This window comes from Loxodonta africana, chromosome 16 (genome assembly GCF_030014295.1).
Source record: "Loxodonta africana isolate mLoxAfr1 chromosome 16, mLoxAfr1.hap2, whole genome shotgun sequence".
In the NCBI taxonomy this organism is placed as follows: Eukaryota; Metazoa; Chordata; class Mammalia; order Proboscidea; family Elephantidae; genus Loxodonta; species Loxodonta africana.
The window spans coordinates 1,329,411-1,347,422 of NC_087357.1; positions in this window are offsets into that span (position 1 = coordinate 1,329,411).

Below are 18,012 nucleotides of genomic sequence, written 5' to 3' on the forward strand. Positions count from 1 at the left end.
GAGCAATAAGGCTAGATAAAGAAATAAAGGGCATCCGGATTGGCAAGGAGGAAGTAAAATTATCTCTATTCGCAGATGACATGGTCATATACACAGAAAACCCTAAGGAATCCTCCAGAAAACTACTGAAACTAATAGAAGAGTTTGGCAGAGTCTCAGGTTATAAGATAAACATACAAAAATCACTTGGATTCCTCTACATCAACAAAAAGAACATCGAAGAGGAAATCACCAAATCAATACCATTCACAGTAGCCCCCAAGAAGATAAAACACTTAGGAATAAATCTTACCAAAGATGTAAAAGACCTATACAAACAAAACTACAAAGTACTAGTGCAAGAAACTAAAAGGGACCTACATAAGTGGAAAAACATACCTTGCTCATGGGTAGGAAGACTTAACACAGTAAAAACGTCTATTCTACCAAAAGCCATCTATACATACAGTGCACTTCCGATCCAAATTCCAATGACATTTTTTAATGTGATGGAGAAACAAATCACCAACTTCATATGGAAGGGAAAGAAGCCCTGGATAAGTAAAGCATTACTGAAAAAGAAGAAGAAAGTGGGAAGCCTCACTCTACCTGATTTTAGAACCTATTATACAGCCACAGTAGTCAAAACAGCCTGGTACTGCTACAACAACAGGCACATAGACCAATGGAACAGAACTCAGAACTCAGATACAAATCCATCCACATATGAGCAGCTGATATTTGACAAAGGCCCAGTGTCAGTTAATTGGGGAAAAGATAGTCTTTTTAACAAATGGTGCTGGCATAACTGGATATCCATTTGCAAAAAAGTGAAACAGGACCCATACCTCACACCATGCACAAAAACTAACTCCAAGTGGATCAAAGATCTAAACATAAAGACTAAAACGATAAAGATCATGGAAGAAAAACTAGGGACAACATTAGGAGCCCTAATACAAGGCATAAACAGAATACAAAACATTACCAAAAATGACGAAGAGAAACCAGATAACTGGGAGCTCCTAAAAATCAAACACCTATGCTCATCTAAAGACTTCACCAAAAGAATAAAAAGACCACCTACAGATTGGGAAAGAATTTTCAGCTATGAATTCTCCGACCAGCGCCTGGTCTCTAAAATCTATATGATTCTGTTAAAACTCAACCACAAAAAGACAAACAACCCAATGAAGAAGTGGGCAAAGGATATGAACACACACTTCACTAAAGAAGATATTCAGGCAGCTAACAGATACATGAGAAAATGCTCTCCATCATTAGCCTTTAGAGAAACGCAAATTAAAACTACAATGAGATTCCATCTCACTCCAACAAGGCTGGCATTAACCCAAAAAACACAAAATAATAAATGTTGGAGAGGCTGCGGAGAGACTGGAACTCTTATACACTGCTGGTGGGAATGTAAAATGGTACAACCACTTTGCAAAATTATCTGGCGTTTTGTTAAAAAGTTAGAAATAGAACTACTATACAACTGAGAAATCCCACTCCTCGGAATATACCCTAGAGAAATAAGAGCCTTTACACGAACAGATATATGCACACCCATGTTTATTGCAGCTCTGTTTACAATAGCAGAAAGCTGGAAACAACCAAGGTGTCCATCAACGGATGAATGGTTAAATAAAGTGTGGTATATTCACACAGTGGAATACTACACATCGATAAAGAACAGTGAGGAATCTGTGAAACATCTCATAACATTGTGGAACCTGGAAGGCATTATACTTAGTGAAATTAGTCAGAGGCAAAAGGACAAATATTGTACAAGACCACTAGTATAAGATCTTGAGAAATAGTATAAACTGAGAAGAACACATACTTTTGTGGTTACGAGGGGTGGAGGGAGGTAGAGTGGGAGAGGGTTATTTACTGATTAGTTAGTAGATAAGAACTACTTTAGGTGAAGGGAAGGACAATAGTCAGTACAGGGAAGGTCAGCTCAACTGGACTGGACCAAAAGCAAAGAAGTTTCCAGGATAAACTGAATGCTTCAAAGTTCAGTGGAGCAAGGGCGGGGGTTTGGGGACTATGGCTTAAAGGGACTTCTAAGTCAATTGGCAAAATAATTCTATTATGAAAACATTCTGTATCTCACTTTGAAATGTGGAGTCTGGGGTCTTAAATGCTATCAAGTGGACATCTAAGATGCATCAATTGGTCTCAACCCACCTGGATCAAAGGAAAATGAAGAACACCAAGGTCACACGATAACTATGAGCCCAAGAGACAGAAAGGGCCACATGAACTAGAGACTTACATCATCCTGAGACCAGAAGAACTAGATGGTGCCCAGCCGCAACCGATGACTGCCCTGACAGGGAGCACAACAGAGAACCCCTGAGGGAGCAGAAGAACAGTGGGATGCAGACCCCAAATTCTCATAAAAAGACCAGACTTAATGGTCTGACTGAGACTAGAGGAATCCCGGCGGTCATGGTCCCCAAACCTTCTGTTGGCCCAGGACAGGAACCATTCCCAAAGACAACTCATCAGACATGGAAGGGACTGGACAATGGGTTAGCGAGAGATGCTGATGAAGAGTGAGCTCCTTGTATCAGGTGGACACTTGAGACTGTGTTGGCATCTCCTGTCTGGAGGGGAGATAGGAGGGTAGACAGGGTTAGAAATTGGCAAAATTGTCACAAAAGGATAGACTGGAAGGGCTGACTCATTAGGGGGAGAGTAAGTGGGAGTATGGAGTAAGGTGTATATAAGCTTATATGTGACAGACTGACTTGATTTGTAAACTTTCACTTAAAGCTCAATAAAAATTATTAAAAAAATGTGTATGGGATACAAGAACACAAGACTGTTCATATAGAAAGCTGGATGCATAAACTTTATTTCTTATTGCATAAGGTAAATAGTTTTAAATTTGACAGCATTGCTTTAATCAATTTTGGAAACACTCCAGATGTTGCTTATTATAAAACTTTATATGCTTGTACTTAGGCTATGATATTTCCAGGCAAATATTTCTCACAGGACATATGGACCTAAATTAAAAGATTTATTTCTGAAGAGATATGACACTTATTACAAAAATTAACAGCATGTTCAAAATATCTGTCTTTATTAAACATTAGTTATTCTGTAAGGAGCCCTAGTGGGGAAAATGGCGCTGGGCTTCTAACAAAAAGTTTAGTGGTTCGAATCCACCAAGCCGCTCCTTAGGTAAGGATCTGCTGATCTGCTTCCATAAAGACCGTAATGGTTTCAGCGGAGAAAATTCTATGGGGCTGTTCTACTCTCTCCCATGGAGCTGCTATGAATACTAATTGACTCCACGACACTCAACAACAAAAACAATAGTTAAAAAAAAAAATTTAATTCATATGACTTGATCAAGTTACATATATTTACAATACCTCTTGAGAACAAGATTCCACATCTCTGTTAATCCTGTTTGTGTAATTATAATTTCTTATGCAGAATTTGACAATTTCTTTTAAGGAGATATAATGCATCCATGGCTCTCATATTTAGGGAATGCTGCTAAGGAAATTCAGGAAAAGTGTCTGATTTATTCTGTACCCCTGTTCCAAAAGCATTGTAGAGCTCTGTTAGCAATCCTGAAAATATATCCAGATGTGCTAATGATTACAGGAGCTACTTACCAAAATACTGTAAAAGACGTATACTGTCATTTACCGAAGCTGAAAACATTACCCATCATATCATGTATCTATCAACAGTTAGATTGCAATTCACTGAAAACAGGAATAGTTATTTGATTTTACATTTATTTATATTGCCTCCCTGCTTTGCTGAAGTTATTTCTTGCATATTGAATATGTACAAATTGGAGTTTAGACCATAAGCAACTATATGTAGGGTAAACAGTGTTACCATTGTGATAAGAATGATTAATATGTTTGGGAAATTATTTTAGAATATGTAATTTATTCAATTAGCCTAAATGTTTAATTAGCAAAATGATTTCAAATGAGTTTCAAAGTTTCTCATTGTAAGAGAATGCTCTAAGCAGCTTCAAACACCTGGCAAAAGTAGGGCTGGTATACAAATTTGAGTTACTAATTAATTTAATGTGCATATTCTACCTTTGAGAGACTCTGGAATAAGGAGAGTGGTGGGTTTAAAGTTAAACTGGAAAATAATCTCTCCACAAAGTTCGAGAATAAAGTGCCTTGGGAGTTAGAAGTGGCTGAGGTTCTCAGAACCAGGCATTGCATTTGTTTGACAAACCCTGGGGAGACCAACCTTCCCAGTTTTCTTGGGACTGATCAATTTCCTAGGACATTGATCTTTTGGTGATAAAACTAGACAGTGTCAGGCTAACCAGAACATTGATCATTCTGCCTCAGTAGTGCCGTGTTTTGTACCCGAGCTAGAGACACACTCCACTAGCCCTGGCACCTTTTTTCTTTCTACGCTGCACTCTGCTTCCCAGACACTGTGTTCTTCCATTCTTTCCTCTGTCTCACTGATCACTTCAAAACCTTAGAAAACTGAGAAATATCAGTTTTCACCTCTTTTTCAGTACTTAGCTGTGAAGCTAAGCTGAAGAAAATACAGCAGCATCTTTGAACACGGCTTTAACTAGCACCATCTTTGACTTAACGTGGTGCAACGGTTAAGCTCTAGGCTGCTAACTGAATGGTCAGTAGTTTGAATTCACCAGCCACTCTGTGAGAGAAAAGACCTGGCAATCTGCTCCCATAAAGGTTACAGCCTAGGAAACCCTGTGGAGCAGGCCTACTCTGTCTAATAGGGTCACTATGAGTCAGAATGGACTTGATGGCACACAACGACTGAGGAGAGTTGCCTAGAACAAAATTGTCTGGCAGAAATCATTCAGGAACATCAGAACATAGAGTAGATTTTACCTTTTTATTCTCATAGAACACAGTGGTTGCTTTTGTGAGTTTCTAGCACCTTGCTTTACAAATACTAAAAAAAAAAAAAGTTGCTGTCAAGTCTGTCTGGACTCATGCCGACCCCATATGTGACTGAGTAGAACTGCCTTCCACAGGGTTTTCATGGCTGTGATCTTTCTGATGTAATGATCACCAGGCCTTTCTTCTGAGGTGCCTCTAGGTGGGTTCAAACGGCCAACGTTTTGACTAGTAGCCAAGCACTGAACCATTTGCACCACCCAGGCCCTTTACAATTGTGTCTACATTGTTCAAGTTGGAAATGAAGATATTATTAAAAAAAGAAGATGATGAAGCAGAATAACGGGTGCTCTGGGAGTTGGCAGCAGCATAACATGGGTTCATAGGTCACAACATGACTTTTGACATCAGACTCCCTGCATTTAGATCCTAACATCACCAATGTCTGATTGTGTGACAATGAGCAAGTTCCTTAACCTTGTCATGCTTCAACTTCCTCATGTGTAAAGCAAGGACACTGATATTTTTAATTCTTAATTCTCCTGTTATCAAGATTAAATAAAGCAACACAGTGAATGGCATATCCATAAAGCACCAATATGTACTGCTACTGACTGTGGTGTTAGAGTCAGCAAACAGGGTGACCTCAATTTAATGCCTCTAAAAAAGGGTCTGGAAACCCTGGTCGTGTAGTGGTTAAGAGCTATGGCTGCTTATTAAAAGGTCAGCAGTTCAAAACCACCAGGAACTCTTTGGAAACCATATGGGGCAGTTCTACTCTCTCCTATAGGGTCGCTATGAGTCAGAATTGACTAGATGGCAACAGGTACGGTAAGAAGGGGTTGCCAGTGTTTATTTGGTAATGTGCCTGCATCCTGCTCAATAATTAAAATGAACATATTTAGTGTATAGGCTTATCTATTATACAACTTTATATATGTGTGTATATATACATTTAAATATTAACTATACTATAGTATATATGGAGCACTGGTGGTGCAGTGGTTAAGAGTTCAGCTGCTAATAAAAATGTTGGCAGTTCGAATCTGCCAGCCACTCCTTGGAATCCCTATGGGGCAGTTCTAGTCTGTCCTGTAGGGTTGCTGTGAGTCAGAATCAACTTGACAGTAACGGGTTTGGTTTGGTTTCAGTATATGTATTAAATGACTTATGTATTGATTATATAACTTTCATCTTATCTAATACCTAATCACTATAAATTAGTTCTAGTGTTAAATTGAATGAAATTAATGCTCTTCCACAAACCAGTTAGTGCTTGTCAATGCAATATCTGCCCAATGTGGACAAAAAATCTCTCCCTTGAATCCATTCTGTGTGCTGCCTGCAGGCTGTCTTTCTAAAATCTTGGCACATCCCATGTTACCTCCTCTTGCAGAAACTTCCAATTTCTCCCTTATTGCCTACAGTAGCACAAAATAATCCCTCAGAGTATAATAATCTGAAGAAGACTTCTCATTATACTTCACCTCTCACAGCACTTCCTCTCTGTACACAAAGCTGCTTCCATCTGATAATCGAACTATTTGCTGTTTCTCACATTTTATACTTTATAACCTGTACTTTAACACATTAGTATTTTTCCTTGGAATTTATTTTCTCCTCCCTGTTGCTTTTCCCTTCACACTTCTAGAGAACTGCTTACTTTTCAGAGACAATGTAACATGCATTTTTTAGTCTTTCCATGATCCTAAGATAAAAATTAAATGTGCTATTACTAATTAAATCATTCCTACTTCTAGTAATTTGCTCATTATATCAACATATGAAAGCTAATTGTACAAAAGTTTGTTTTCACCATTAAACCTCAGATAATTGAGAACATGCATTACATTTTCTACATTATTGTAATCAAAGACAATAACATGCTGATTATTACAAAGCATGACCTATAAAAGCATCTTTATTGTAATTAGAATTAACTATCTTGTCTTTTACTGTCCCAAACCAATCTTATTGTTCTTACGCTATAATATCCATTCAATTAGTTCAAATATACTTTTGGAATTTTTTTCTTCCAGTAGATATTAAAAACTGTCTCATTATTATTTTAAAAAATTATATACTAAAACATAAGACTTGAAAATGACTGAGTTTTGGGAACTAAATAATAATTATAATTACCTTTAATTGGAAGCTTAATATGGGTCCAGATTAGGATAATAATTTACATTCACTATTTAATCTAAAAAACATGCCAATGAGGTTACAACTGTTATTATCCCATTAATCAGTGAAGAGCCTGATATTTGGAAAATGTAAATTAAAAATGCAAGGCCACAGGCAGAAAGACCCAGTGTTAAGATTTAGGCCCCATTACCATGAGTCTAACTAAATTTCACTGATTTTTCATCTCCAAATATTACTGAATAGTCAATCTTTGCCAGAGTCACCATAATAACTACAGCAAAGCTGATAATTCCAAAGGAGATGACCAGAAAGGGACGTGACCAAAAGTAAACGGCTTTTGATTTGTAAGCCTTAGAAAAACAGCTTTTGTGCTGATGTGAGCAGACTGTAGTTCTCTGAAAGCTGTGGCCTTTGGAGATACTAATTTATACAAGTCAGACCAACCTCACTTGCAGAATTTTGGGAGAAATTATTGAACACTATTTGGACACCTGTGGGTAATGGGCAATAAATATCTCCACCCTGGACCAAAAGTAGACATTCTGTACTAGGGTTTTATAGTCCATAGATTCCTCCTCCTAGTGAAATGTGTCAGGGTCTCTTCCTGGATTCAGCCTCTTCTGTGCAGTGTAACCCATCCTTACTCATGCAATCAGTACTGGGAACAGAGCCCAATCAATGCCATTGTTCCTGTGAAGGAGAGTTGGTGGCATTACAAAAGGAGATGAGAAAAAAAAAAAAAAAAAAAAACAACTCCAGATTCTCTCACCTTTGCTCTTAACTCAGAGATGGTGGACAGGATTTGTACTTCCTACCTCCTTGCAACTGGCATTTTGTGAAACGTTGTTTTGTATCTTAGTGCTGGAATCTCTCCCTTATGCCAAGCTTCAGAAGATTTGATAGGCAACAATTATATAGATAATTGACTTTGATAAATAATGTCATTTACATTGATAAAAAATAGTTCTCTAAGGGAAAATTGAAGCTTTTTTTCTTTTTTTTTCCTTCAACGGGGGTGTTCCTTTTATATTGAGTACTTATTTCTGGGTAGGGCAAAAGCTTAATGCTCTTAACTACTAACTAAACGGTTTGAGGTTTGAGTCTACCCAGAGGCACCTCAGAAGAAAGGGCTGATTGATGATCTCCTTCCAAAAACTCAGCCATTGAAAGAGCAAGTTTTAAAACTGAGCAGTCGGTATCTTTGAACGAATTTGTAGTTTACACATGTGGGGAAGGAAAGAGGGTGTTCATATTACGTTGGTTACTAATAGTATCTATCACAACAAATGTATCTTACTTGAAGATCTGAGGTCATTAACTTAACGGTTGAATAAAATATAGATTGAGAAAATGAGGATGCTAAAACTGAGAACACTACTGTAACACAAACTTCGAGGTCCCACTGGTAGAGGCTATAAGGTTTGCCAGGGTTTAATATGGTTTGGTTTTCAGAAACAGGTATTCAGAATTGTATTTCTCTGTGCTACATTATGCCAAGAAGCAAGCAATGTTGGAATTTAGATAATTTGTTTAAAATGTAGATTTCCTTGTAATACAAATATGGGAGTCAAAAGGTCAACTCATTCTGAGGATGTGGGTTCATTTAGGCCACACGTTTTTCTAGATAAATGCATGGATAAAGGTCTATAAAGGGAAGATATGGCCATAGATAATTCTTCCAAGAAAATAGAAGACCTTTATTCTGAGTTAAGCAAAGAATGAAGTATTTGGATTGAAAAATTCAAGCAACTTGAGTTAAATTAATTTTTTAATGTTGTATCCGGGAGTTGGCCACAAGGGAAAGCTCAAGGTTTGGCTCCATTGCCCCAGATCCCACTCTGGGTTTGCATCTTTCCAAGGATATGAAATACTTGTTACATTTCAGGGCAAATTATTAGGTCACAATATCAGGATATGGATTATGAACTTTTAAGGGATTAAAAAGAAAAATTTGACTATGATCTGTATTGAATGATTTATCTAAAATAGTGGCTGACATTTTTATTTTATTGTGAACCTCTGAAGTTTTTGGTTTTTTTTGTTTACTGTCACATATATACTTGGTCCTTTATATCATACATTATATTATATTAAAATAAATAAAATTATTGAAGAGAAAATACATGATATTCACGATTTTTAATTTAATTAATTTATTCATGGTACTTTTTTGCTTCAATAGATAATCATTTGCATTAATAATAATATCTGTAGTAAGAGCAATGTGATTGACTATGCCTCCATATTTTTGAAATCTTATCTAATACGTGGCTGTTAGTGAATAAATGTCCTGCTTCTAGGCGTATTATGTTGTAGAATTTACACTCAATAACTACTAAGGCTAAAAATGACACCTCACAACACATCCCAGTGCCGTCAAGTCAATTCCGACTCATAGCAACCCTATAAGACAGAGTAAAACTGCCCAATAGGGTTTCCAAGGAGCGCCTGGCAGATTTGAACTGCAGACCCTTGGGTTAGCAGCTGTAGCACTTAACCACTATGCCACCAGGGTTTCCTCACGACACATAGTACATCAAAATAGAATAAATACATTAGTGGTTGTGCTTACTAACTCGTAACAATTTTCAAAATCTTTCAACAAGTATGTAGGCATGCTGTTGAAAGTTTATCTTACAAGTAAATCAGAAGCTATTGCAGGCATGTTTTCTTTAAATTGGGTAGAACACCTATCTGGGCTACTTCTTTTGTTAAAAACAGATTAGAAAATTATGTTTCTATGGGTGTTAAGTATGCATACATGAGGTTTTAGAGTTCATTCAATTACATCATTTTTGTTAACAAAGTCACAAAACATTAGGTATATTTTCAAACATCTGTTTTTTTTCCCTTTATCGCCACCTTCTTATAAAAGTTAACTTTTTCACTTATTTTTAAAATGTAACCTCCACATTGAAAAAATAGTGTGCTCTTAAGTTGGAGTTTGGTAGCATGAAAATGTCCCTAAAAAGTTCACTAAATTTTGGAATTTTTTATTGGGAAAAAAATGCCTTGTGTTGGAACTATTTCAAATTACTTAAAAAAAATTGCAACAATTTTTAAACTGTTTTCAATAGGATTAGGGCTGTAATTCTGAGATAAAATACATGAACTCCTCAGTACAAATCATTCAACTTCTCCAGTAACAACAAAATTTCAAGATTAAAAAAAATTCATGATGCATTTTACCTTTAAAATGGACATATTTCCTATCTCTGCCCACTAAAAAGACTTAGAAATAATGATCAATACAGTAGCAGTGAACACTCCCAACCCTGAGATTGTGATATCTAAAAAAAGAAAAAAAAATTCCTATCAAAAGTGCCACAGCTCTTTGGGGAAATGGGAGGCTACCAGTTATGGATATAATTTATATATGGCAAGCCAGGAATTTGTGGTCAAACCAGAAAACATGAAAGCTATCAAAAATGAATAGGATCATGACAAATGGACTCAGAAATCAATTTACATGCTTCCACTGGCAAAGAGTGGGAATTTGTGCAACAATACTGATAGTAATTATAAGAAATTTAAGACATCAAACATGTTTAAATTGGGGAGGCCTAGAAAACCCTATAGGGCAGTTTTACTCTTTGTATAGGGTTGTTATGAGTAGTCGCAATTAGCTCAATGGCACACAACAATAACAGTGCATGATCCTAAAATATTTGGGGAACTTAGGAGGATTTTAGGGAACAAACTCAGTAAATTTGGTGTACAGGTAGTCCCCAATTTATGACACATTTGAGTTATGACAAGCTGAACTTATGACCATCCTTTTTTTTGTACATATTATCATTAGTAATATGTTGCAGTATGTAATTTGCTGATGTTATCATTCTCAGATGTTCACTTGCAGATGTTCAATTTTATGTTCAAAACACTTTCAGATTTATAAAGATACTGATAATAAAAGGCTATAAAAATGAAAAAAAATGAGGCATTCAACAAGTAATTGTGAATTATCTAAAAAAATGAAAAACATTAGCAAAGAAATAGAGGTTGTGATAAATGACCAAAGAGAAATTACATAACTAAACATTACAATAACCAAACCAAACAAACAAAAAATCCTGATGATAGGGTCAGGAGTAGAGATTGCAGAAAACAGAATCTGTGAACTTGGAGACAAATAGAATTTGCTCAGCCTTAACTTTGGAGAGGAAATCGACAACAACAACAGAAAAAAAAGATTGTTATCATTGACCCATGGGACAGTAACAAAAGACCTAATGTTCCTATCTTTGAAGCTTTGGAAGAAGAGAAGAAAGAACATGGGATAAAAGATTTGAACAAATAATGGCTGAAAACTTCCTAACTTTGATGAAACACATAAATCAACAGATTCAAGAATCTGAGAAAACCGAAATAGAGTAAGCCCAAAGATATCCATGCCAAACTGTATCATAATTAAATTTTGGAAAACTAAAGACAAAAAAAAAATCTTGAAAGCGGCCAGAAAGAAACAATGTATTACCTAAGAGCAGGACCAACTCAAGTTATAGTGGATTTCTCATCTGAAATGATGGAGGCAAGAAGGAAGTGGAACATTTTTCAAGTACTAAAAGAAAAGAACTGTTTACCAAAAATGCTGTATCTGGTAAAACTAATTTTTTTTTTTTTCTGGAATAATGGGGATATAAACGCTTGAAGGAAACAAACACATGAAGGAAAAGTAAGAAATTTGTGGCTAGCAGATCTATTACTAAAGAACAATTACAGGAAACTCTAAAAAGGAAAAAAAAAAAAAGGAAATTATGACAGAATAGGGTTGGGAACTTCATACCCTCCACTGCCGTACCTCATAAGTTCCTTCATAAACAATGAAAAACCAATAAAGAATTGGGTAAAAATAGGGATAACTATAATAGACTACCTTTCTCCTCATAATTTCCTTATATCATATTTAATGGTTGAACTAAAAATTATAACATCAGTGTTATAAGAAAACTATACTTTTTGATATACTAAAAAAACAATTTGAATAAAACAAGATGGAATTCTTAGAAATGTTCAAGTAAGCCACAGGAAATCAACAAATGAAGAACAGTAATGAAAAATTAAAGAAACAGACCACCACTGATATATCAATAATTAATTTAAATGTAAATAGTGCAAGACTGTTAACCAATTAAAAGATAGAGATTGAGAAGATATTTAAAAATACATGGCCACACTACATGATGTCTTCACAAAACTCACTTAAAACACAATAACATAAGTAGGTTGAAAGTAAAAATAGAAAAAAAGATAAACCATGTTAACAATAATCAGTAAAGCATAGGATTGACTACATTTATATCAGATAAAGTAGACTTCAAATCAAAGGAAATTGCTGGGTAAAAAGAGAAATAGTTTATAATGACAAAATCAAAACAACAACAACAAAAAACCCAACCAACTGAGAAGAAATAGTGATCCTAAATATCTATGCACCAAACAACAGGGCTTTAAAACACAAAAAACAAAATGAATTGAGTTGAAAGGATAAATAAAGAAATCCACAATTCACTTATAGGCAGGTATTTCAGCATTCCACTCTCAGCAATTTAAACATAAAATTAGATATAGAACTGAATAAAACCATCAAACAACAGGGCCTAATAAACTTTTCTAGAAAATGCCACTCAAAAACAGCAAAACACACATTTTTCTCAAGAAACCATGGAACATTCTCTAAGAAAGGCCATATCCTGGGTCAAAAAACAAACCTCAATAAGCTTAAAATAATTGAAATCATACAAACTTTATTTCTGACCACAATGAAATAAAACTAGCAATCAATAACAGGAAGAAAACAATCATTTATAAATAAAAAGTGTTTCTAAACTATCTATGAATAAAAAAGGAACCCTCAAAAGAAACTGAATAAAAATGTGAATACCATATATCACTATTTGTGATATTTGCTTAAGTAATGCTAAGGGCAAACTGCATAGTACTGAATGGTAATAAAAGAAAACGAATCCATGATGAAAGGAGCCAGAACAGTGTTTGACTCTTTGGGGCTTGGGGCTTGGGGCAGGGAATGACTGGAAAGGGGATGGGATGAAGGAATTTTCTGCAGTGATTACAATTTCAATACTGTACATGGGTATATACATTTGCAAAAACTCACTGAGTAATGCACTTGCATTTGTATATTTAACTGGATTTCACTCAAAAAATGATACGTTAATTTTGTGTAACCTCAAAAATAAAAATAAATGAAAAAAAATCCCATAAGCAAATAAACTAAGCTCTAATTTTTGATACATAGACATGCCGAAGCATTTAGAAGGTGACATGACCAATGCCTGAAACTTATTTTGAAATAAATGAAGATGAGTTGATGGCATTGATAAATGTAGAAAAAGACATGGATAAATTGATAAAGGGTACAATGATGGTTCAGTGGTAGAATTCTCATCTTCGACGTGAGAGACCCAGGTTAGATTCCCGGCCAGTGCACCTCAAGGCAGCCACTACCCACCTGCCAGTGGAGGTGCGCATGTTGCTATGAGGCTGAAAAGGTTTCAGCAAAGCTTCCAGACAAAGACAAAATAGGAAGAAAGGCCTGGCAATCTGTTTCTGAAAACTAGCCAATAAAAACTCTATGGTTCACAATGCTCTGATCTCATTGTGCACGGGGTCACCACGTGGCAGAAGCTGATTCAATGACAGCTAGGTAGCTGACAACAAAGACATATTCACATAAGGAGCATAAGTTGGGTGTTGAATTTAATACTTAGTCACCCAAATACATTTAAAGCAAAGGTTGGTAAGAAATCTGAGATATATGAGAAAAACAAAGTAAAAATAAAGCTAAACAAGCAAAATTAAAGTTTGTTTTCAGATCAATTTCCAATAAAGCAAAATCTTTAAGTAAGTATAATATATAACCTCAAGGAGTTAAGAATGACGATTTTATAGGCAGCATGGAGGAGAAAAAAAATAAGAAGAACCAAGTGGAAATATAGGATACAAAACGTAATTTCTAAAAAAAAAAATCTAAAAAATGTGTTAAATACCAGAACAAACATAACCATTTCTGATTATTCTGCTCAGTTATTAGGTAAAGAACTTGTCCTAGACAACAGCCAGGCGAAACAAATTGGTTCAGCAACATAATCATTGCGAAAATAAGATAAGTATATTCACTCCTCACTTATGGACCTGGTTTGGCTCTAAAGACCAGGCCATTACGTGAAAACTGGTGCTTTATGAAAATGGAGGATGACCACATCAGATCACAAAATGGAAGATGACTACATAATTACATAACTGCCAAACCATCGAGAGTCCTAGCCCAGCCAGCTTGACATATAACCTTAACCGCCACAGCCAGTGTTAGTCTTGCCTAACAACATGACATTTGTTACTGCCAGACATATGTTGTTAATGTGCAAAAGAGTTGGATAGGAGATTTTTTACTACTGTCATAAAGGTGAAATGTTGGATAACGAGATAGTCAATAAGTGAGGAGTAGGTGTAAAGGTAAGGAAGGAGACATTTGAAGATATGAGAGAGTTTTATTTATTTGAAGTAAGATTATAGTTCCACTTCAAATTTGTTAAGCAATGCCAAACAGCAACAAGCAGTATCCCCTTGTTCTGTTTGAAAGACTGCCTCTTGGTCTATGTACAGGTTTAGCATGAGCATAATTAAGTGTTCTGGAATCCCCATTCTTCGAAACCTTATCCATAAATTTTATGATCCACATAGTCAAATGCCTTTGCATAGTCAGTAAACCACAGGTAAATGTGTTTCTCATATTCCCTGCTTTCAGCCAGGATCCATCTGACATCAGCAACTATATCCCTCCTTATAAGTCTTCTTCTTAATTTGGCTTAGATTTCTGTCAGTGTCCTGTCAGTGTACTGCTGCAACTGTTTTTTAATTACCTTCTACAAAATTTTACTTCCATGTGATATCAACCCTTTCATGGACCATGGGATATGTATGCTGGCGTCACATTTTCTGCTCCTGGAGGTTTGTTGGAAACCCTGGTGGCGTAGTGGTTAGGTGCTACAGCTGCTAACCAAAGGGTCGGCAGTTCGAATCTGCCAGGCGCTCCTTGGAAACTCTATGGGGCAGTTCTACTCTGTCCTATAGGGTCGCTATGAGTCAGAATCGACTCGATGGCACTGGGTTTTTTTTTTTTTTTTGGGGGTTTGGTTTTGAAGGTTTGTTGGCAGGCATTTGATCCACTTTATTACGTTCTAGCATCATTGTGGATCCTGGTGTGATTGCCTACAAAACAAGCAAGTTGGTCTGTGTCTCATGTGCATGTTAAGAGCTATTTGTATGAGGGGATGCTTCCTGGAGGGGTGATTGTGTGAAACTTGTTTCGTTTGGCTTTTGTACAGTGAGATAAGGCTTTCAAGTATGTTTGCTATTTCCTTCATGTTATTGGGAAGGTACAGTTACTGACGCCTTTGAGTTGTGGTGTTGGCGAAGAATATTGAATATACCATGGACTGCCAAAAGAACAAACAAATCTGTCTTAGAAGAGGTACAGCAAGAATGTTCCTTAGAGGCAAGGATAACAAGATTGGGTCTTACATACTTTGGACATGTTGTCAGGAGGCATCAGTCCCTGAAGAAGGACATCATGCTTGGCAGAGTAAGGGGTCAGCAGAAAAAAACAAGACCCTCAACGAGGTGGATTGACACAGTGGCTGCAACAATGAGCTTAAGCATAACAACGATTGCAAGGATGGCTCAGGACCAGGCAGTGTTTTGTTCTCTTGTGTCTAGGGTCGCTATGAGTCGGGATCAAATCGACAGCACCTAACAACAACAACAATAACAACAGTTATTAGCATTCAAAAATATTCAAGAAAATGAGTTATTTTGGGGGTGAAGACAATTTGTGATGCACTTCCTAGGCCATGGGACTGCTATGTCCAAAGTGTGTAGTGTGCTTCATTGAACATGGTACTGATATGGCCCCTCTAAATCATACTGGTAACAATTATGTGCAACAAGTGCAATGTTTATACAGTGTGTATTTGTGTGTGTTTTTGGAAAGTGGAATAAGATATTTTATAGCTCAAGTGTTACCAGGAAGTGTGAAGCACCATGGGACCAATATGCCCCGCATGTTTGATGTGCTTCATGAAACCTGGGAGTGATATGTCTTGCTGGCGGTTGGTACCCCATTTTTTTCAAAAGAAAAACAAAACTACCAACAAACAATGATTCAACATTCCTACCATTAGTGAAAAAATATGGCATCACCAAAAAGTCCCCCAAAATACATAATTTATTCATGAAAGTGTTAAAGATATTGTTTGACAATTTTCGGCTTCCACTGGATCCCCTTTCTTTGGAATGGGTGCATATATAGACCTCTTCTAGTCAAATGGCTAGGTAGCTGTCCTCCGAATTTCTTGGCACAGACAAGTGAGCATTCATCTGCTTGTTGAAACATCTCAATTTGTATTCCATCAATTCTTGGAGTCTTGTTTTTCACCAATGTCTTCAGTGCAGGCTGGACTCCTTCCTTCTTCCTGGTTCTTGATTATTTGATACCTTCTGAAATGGTCAAACATCAACCGATTATTTTTGGTACAATGTCTGTGTATTTCCTCCATCTTCTTTTGATGCTTCCTCTGTTGTCCAATAATTTTCCCATAACTCATTGCTGTGGAGTTGATTCTGACTCATAGCAACTGTAGAGGACAGAGTAGAACTTGCCATAAGGTTTCCAGGGAGTGGCTGGTGAATTTGAACTGCCCACCTTTTGGTTAGCAAATGTAGCTGTTAATAACTGTACCACCTTGAAACACAAGGCTTGGATTTTTTCCTCAGTTCTTCCATTTTGGTTTTCTAACTCCATTTCTTTGCATATTTCATTATAACATTTTACTTTGTCTTCTCAAGCTGCCCTTTCAAATCTTCTATTAAATTAATGGATAATAGAGCTTCTCTTATTCTGGGAGTTCTCTAGGAGTTCAAATGGTTTGAAATTGAATACTTTGACTGAAATAACTTGTCAGTTAAATCTATCTTAAGATTTTTGTGTTTTTCACTGACCTGGCTGAATGTTTTACCAAAATGATAGCATTTTTTTGGAGTTCTGTTTTTGAGAATTCTAGTCCCAGTTCTTTGGACTTTATGAGTAAGTGAGATTTGTTTGCAAACTTTTAACAGTCAAATAGATTCTTATAAAGCAACAGTGTTAAATACCATGTTTCTTAACCAAAAAAAAAAAAAAAACATTTTAATGCAGCTGCAGTTTTAGTATAAATACTGTAGTTAAAATATTAAAAAAAAAGTTATGAATCTAAAGTTATGTCTTCAATACTGAAATAAATGGCCATGTCAGGAAAATGAGTTCTTTCTTTGGATTGATGGATTTACTTCAATAGTCGATCATCATGTGGAGACAACCTCTTGGAGGTTAAACGTAGGAGTTCAAACAAGCCCGAAGGCACCAAGAGGAGATGGTGTTGCTCTTCTACCACCTCAAATTAATGGGCACACCAGTGTGCTCCCGCTCCTGTGCTCCCACTCCCAATGCACTTGCAAACAGACATGCTTCTAATAATCACATATTGTGTATCAGAATTGCAGCTGATCCAAGGAGAAACTGAAAATTTTTTCTCAAAGTTTGTCTTGATTTCACTGTTGTGAAGTTCCTCTGAAGTGAACGTGGGGCTTCATTACTGTGCTGGATGCTAGCGAGAGCTGAGTTGGAAACTCAGGGGATGTTTTAACAAGCTCTTATCCTCTTGGGATGCAAACTGCATATGCAAGTGCATAATTTCCTCCATTTAATTAAAACTTTTTAATTATTATATTGAAACACTCTAACAAGTTCCCTGGCATGCCCAGAGCTGGGGTTTAACTGGCAGGGCTCCCTTTTTTTATTTTCAAGGTCCTAATTGTCATCTTGCTAAGTAAAGAAAACAAAGCTGCTTTTCAAGGCTTGCTTGCTCGCTTACTCATTCACTTGCTTGCTTGCTCTTTCTCTCTCTCTTTCTTTCTTTCTTTCTCTCTTTCTCTTCCTTCCTTC